General features: G+C 35.5%; 1 pseudogene; it reads left to right on the top strand.

Annotated features, from left to right (window-relative positions):
- Positions 1-248: 248 nt before the first annotated feature.
- On the top strand, positions 249-4,803 carry Akr1b8-ps3 (aldo-keto reductase family 1, member B8, pseudogene 3; annotated as a pseudogene).
- The last annotated feature ends 1,067 nt before the right edge of the window (positions 4,804-5,870 follow it).

Genomic DNA, 5,870 nt, shown 5'->3' with positions numbered 1-5,870 from the left:
ATACATCCTGAATTTTGCAGGCAAATGGATGAAATTAAAAAATATCATCCTGAGTGAGGTAACTCAGACCCAAATGTACATGCATGGTATGTACTCACTGGTAAGTGGACGTTAGCTAGAACTGTACAGAATATCCAGCATCCAAATCACAGAACTCAAAAGATTAATAAGCTGAGGGCCTCAATCCCACATGGGAGGAAGAAAAAACCAACCAAAAGTGGGAAGGGAGAGAGGGACCTGGGTCGGAAATGGGACAGGGAGGCGAAAAGAGAAACATCATCAGGTATTGGGTAAGGGAAAAAGACTAAAGCCCTGAGATACAGCAGAAAGAATGGAAACAGACAACCTTAGGAGTGAGGAGGTAGGATGACCTTCCAGAATGTACCAGAGACCTGGGAGGTAAGAGAGTCTCAGTACTCAAAGGGAGGGACCTTAGATGAAATGCCCTACAGTTGGGAGAGGGAACTTGTAGAGCCCACCTCCAGAAGAGAGACAGGGTGTTAAGTACGGGATGAGGTTGCCATCCCATAGTCAAAACTCTGACCTATAATTGTTCCTGTTTGAAAGAACTTCAGGGACATAAATAGAGAAGATCCCAAGGGAAAAAAGGATCCAGCAACAGGCCCAAAATGGGATCCAGCTCAAGGAGAGGCCCCAAGACCTGACATTACTGAGGCAATGTAGTACTCACATAAAGGGACCTATCCTCTGAAAGACCCCAAAAAACAGCTGGAAGAGTCAGATGCTAATACTTACACCCAACAACTGGACAGAAGATGGTAACCTCTATGGTTAAATCAGGGAAAATCTAGAAGAGGCTGAGGAGGAGGGTAACCCTGTAGAAGAACCAGTAGTCTCAATTAACTTGGACCCCTGAGCTCTCTCAGACATTGGACCAGCAACTAGAAGGCATACACTAGCTGATATGAAGCCCCCAACACATACAGCAGATGACTGCCTGGTCTGAACTCAGTGAGAGAAGATGCACCCAACCCTCAAGAGACTTGAGGCCCCAGGGAGTAGGGAAGTCTAGTAAAGTGGGGTGTGGGGTGGGCTATCATCTTGGAGAAGGGGAAGGATGTATGGGATGAGGAATAGTCAGAGGGTAACGTGGGAAGGGATAAAACTGAACTGTATAAAACGATTTAAAATTATTTTAAAATGAAAGAAAGAAAAGTAACTATCAGGTACTTTTCTCAGATTAAACATTTTATTAAATGTATCCTCTGTTATTGACTGAACATGCCTATACAATTTTGCCTATCATCTATCTATCCACCTATATCTATCTATCTACCTATCTATCTATCTATCTATCTATCTATCTATCTATCTATCTATCTATCTCTCATCTGTCTATGACTCTGTCTGTCTGTCTGTCTGTCTGTCTGTCTAGATGATCGGCATTTTCTGAAGTTTTACTTTTAAAAAGTGCTATTATATATTCTTAAAACAATTCATATAATCTGTTTTGATCATATTCATTCCCAACAATTTTCCCCAGCTCCTACATACGTATCTCCATATCCACCTAACTTCTCCTTCCTTCTATCACCACTTATCTCTCCTTCCTTCCCCCCCACCTTTTTTTTTGTTTTTGTTTTTTGTTTTGTTTTGTTTTGTTTTAAAAATATCTACAGACACTTATGTGATGACTAACTACTCCAGGGCATGAAGCAAAATGTAATTTCATTGAAAAAAATTGTCTCCCTCACCAAGTAACAATCAAATGACAATGTTTTTTTGGCTAGCAATGGGAAGTAGCCCATATCTTCTTTGGTAGAATTTTGTCTCGCTTGAGCTGGAGAGGCTCTTCTGTATTTCGTTGCTTGCTTTGTGATTCCTATGTATATCTGCTGTGTTGTGTCTGGAAAACATTGTTTCTTTGATGTTATTATACCACCTCTACTCTTACACTTTTTTTTTCTGCCCTGCTTCTGTATAGATCCCATTTGAAAACACTTTATTGTAGGATATCACAAAAAATAACACCATACAGCTATCAGCTGTATTAAGACAGCCACCTAAACATTTGTGAAGTCCAAGATTATATACATCTCTATGAATTTCTATACCCCCAGAATACCATTTTAAAGAGAGATAGCTTCCTTTAGGGATTTAAACCAAGCATAAAGTATAATTTATTTCTGAGTAAATATTTATTAATGGAATGTAAACATAAGTATAAATTAAAATTAATTTCAATTCCATACTTTATAAACATGTTCATTTCAAGATATTCTTACTTCCACAAATATTAGCAATTTTGCCTCCAAAAATTTTTGCTTTTAAAAGGAAGTTCACATTTTCAATACTATACTGTAGTCCTTCAGCAATGATTTACTAAAATTTATCAGAGATTGGTTGGATTGATTAAGATTACCCAAGTTAAGGCAATTAGTAAGTTCTCTTCAAGAATATTTAACATAATTGATATAAATTAATTGAAAGAATTAAATCGTCACATAACTCTCAGGATTACAATGATGAAATTAGTAACCAATTGTCATGCAAATGGTAGTTTGGAAATCACTCATTCAGGAATAAGTTATTATTTATAATTTCATATGTATCTAGTTAATAAAATAATGTTTTAAAAGCTTACTTAAGCATTAATATTCAGATTATTGTTGATATTACCTTTTGCAACAGATGACCCTATCATTTAAAAAGTCTAAAAAATATTATAAGTCTGAATTATTGGAATCCATTTGTATATAATTATCAAAATATTAGAGGTATAGATTTTGTTTTGTTGTGATGTAGTTGTTATCTTGATTTAATTGAAAATGCACAAATAACTCACATCTACTATTTCAGTCAGAATGATAAAAAGAGATGGTAGTGTAAATATGATCAGTGTATATTCTATGTATAGATATATAAAACCTTTTAGGACTAGAAACAATGTTCTTCACAGACTAATCATAAGAGTAATAATTGTCTAAAAAGATCAGTGTGTGGGTCCCTAATTAGAAGTGAAACACTGCACATATTATAAGCTATGAGTCATTTGGTTAAGTTCTGTGTGTGTTACTCTAGTTTAACTCACAAAATAGTAACTCTTTGTGAATCAAAAATCAACAATGCAACTTTGATTAATGCAAATAATGGACAATATTTATTATTATTGCATGCTATGAACTGCTGAATACAAATCTATAACTTATAACTTTCATTTTCTTTGGTTAATTGTATTTATGCTATCAGTAATTATACCAGATCATGTATATTCTAGTAATGTTATATAATTTTTGTCATTCTTCTCATTTGTAAGTACCTGGAATCTCTAAAGTACATGCACAGACCCCTTCCTTTCAATTTCTTTTTTTTTAATTTAGAAAATATTTTGTAAACACTAATATGAAGAAAATTGACTATAACCAAGTACATCATCACAAATGAAGTATATGATATTTATATCATAGCATTTCTTAAACTAGCTCAATTATTGAAGAAAGATTACCAACTGGCTTTTAGCACAGATAATTTATGTTCTCTGAACTTGTCACTTATGACTAGTTATACACTGTCCAAAGAACATGTTATATAATTTAAATATTAATCTTCGTTGTTGCTATGTAATTAAAATACTAAAGTTCTCAAATATTTCCTGCTTTTAAATATATTGACTTCTATGAAAGATTGTATTCATAAAATTTATTTTGTTGTTAATCAAATTTATTTCAATGTTGAAAAAACTTAATTGATATTGATAATATTCACATGTCAATTGATATATGAAAATGACATACTCATATTCCTCAAATATTTCTCAATTAATATTATGATAAAGTCATAAAAGTAGGAAATTTATATAAAAACCTTAAATTCTGAATTACATTGTCATCTGTAAGTTTTATTTAGAATAATAAACCATTTGAACTTTAATTAAGAATGCATTAAGTCGAACATAGACATCTGCTCTCAGAAATATTTTGGTTGCAAACTTCATGGAGTTCAGTACCAAAGCTGAGATACCTATTGTTGGTCTGAGCTCCTGGAAATCTTCCCCAAACCAAGTTAAAGAAGCTGTGAAGGCCTGGTATCATCATATTGATGGTGCATATGTATATTGCAACAAGAATGAGGTGGGGTAAGTCATCCAAGAGAAGAGCAATGAGAAGGCTGTGAGGCGGGAGGACCTCTTCCTTGTCAGCAAGTTGTGGCCCACCTGTTTTGAGAAAAAAAAACTGCTGAAGGGAACCTTTCAGAAAACCCTCACGCATCTGGAGGTGGACTATTTAAACCTCTATCTTATTCACTGGTTACAAGGACTTCAGCCAGTAAAGTTGTTATTCCCAAAAGAGGATCAAGGCAGTATCTTCACCAGTAAAACCAGTCCTTGGAAATCTGGGAGAGCATGGAGGAACTGGTGGACCATGGGCTGGTGGAAGCTCTTTGCATAATCCAATTTGAACCACTTTCAGATTGAAAGGCTCCTGAACAAGCCAGGACTGAAACATAAGCTAGTGACCAACAAGGTCGAAAGCCACCCTTACCTCACCCAGGAAATACTGATCCAGTACTGTCACTCCAAGGGCATCACCGTCGTGGCCTACAGTCCTCTGGGCTCCACAGACAGGCCTAGTGTCAAGCCAGAGGACCCTTCAGTATTAGAGGACCCTAAAATTAAAGAGATTGCCGCAAAGCACAAGAAAACTGCAGCCCAGGTTCTGATTTGGTTCCACATTCAAAGAGAGATGGTGGTGATCCCAAAGTCTACAAAAGAACATTCAGGTCTCTGGCTTCCAGTTGTGGAACAGAGAGATGGCTATGATCCTTAGCTTCAATAGATGCTAGAGGGCCCGCCTGTTCCTGAGACAGTAAACATGGAAGAATACCTCTATGATACAGAACACTGAAGCTGAATCAGCTCATGAGGCTTTCTCTTTGAGGATGCATACCTCACTCCTAGAGGCCTGCTTGACATCACGCTGTGAGCAAGGCTGTGTTTAAATCCCCACACTGAATCAGGAACAGACTGTTGCAAGCAAATGTGACTAGGAGAAGCAAATGGACATCTCCTTCGCTAATTTGATATGGCCAAATGTTTGTCAAAAACAAGGAACTCTGGTAACATTTGAGGTATACATATAAAATAATAAAAAACATAACATTAACAAACAAAAATAATACACTAAATTCAATGCTTCTTTATATCTGTAAAGTGTAAGTTCATTATATATATATATATATATTCCTTCCTGTTTGTGATATTAACACTTGTGTTCTGTTTATAGTAATATCAGGGTTTATGCCTGTGAAATTCTGATATAGATTTAGAATGTTGTCTTAATTTTTTAAAAATTCACACAGTATATATAAACTAAAATATAATTACACCACTTTACCCTTTCTTTTTCATCCTCTAACCATTTTCATGCTCCTTCTCCAGGCTCCATTCTCTGACTCCTTCTCTCATTGATGGCCTCCCTTTCTTTGACTATACATACTTATACTCATATCCACAAGTATAAGGACAATTTGCTTAAACCATTCTTATTGTGTGTATATAATTTAAAGACCAGCCACTTACTATTAAATAACCAGTTAGGGCTTGGTTCCTAGGAGAAACTTATTATCCCTCTTTCAAAGGTCGGTTGTCAATAGTAATTTGTCAATGGGTGGGACTTTGAGATATTTTCCCTCTTCTACATTAGTATCTTTATTATTATTACTACTGTTCAAATCTTGTCTAGGTATCAATTTCTAGGAGACAGAGTCTCAGCAGACTTCTTGATTATCTGGCTTTAAAAATCCTTCTGTCTCCCTTTATTCTGTGTTCTTTGAAGTTGAGTTGTAGTTGTTTAATTAGGTTCAGTTCTTACTCCCAGTTACACACTCCATGAATAAGACTCAGATGCAAA

This window comes from Rattus norvegicus, chromosome 5, assembly GCF_036323735.1.
Source record: "Rattus norvegicus strain BN/NHsdMcwi chromosome 5, GRCr8, whole genome shotgun sequence".
Taxonomy (NCBI): domain Eukaryota; kingdom Metazoa; phylum Chordata; class Mammalia; order Rodentia; family Muridae; genus Rattus; species Rattus norvegicus.
The sequence above is the reverse complement of the archived record's forward strand: the minus strand, read 5'-3'. Positions and strand labels throughout refer to the sequence as shown.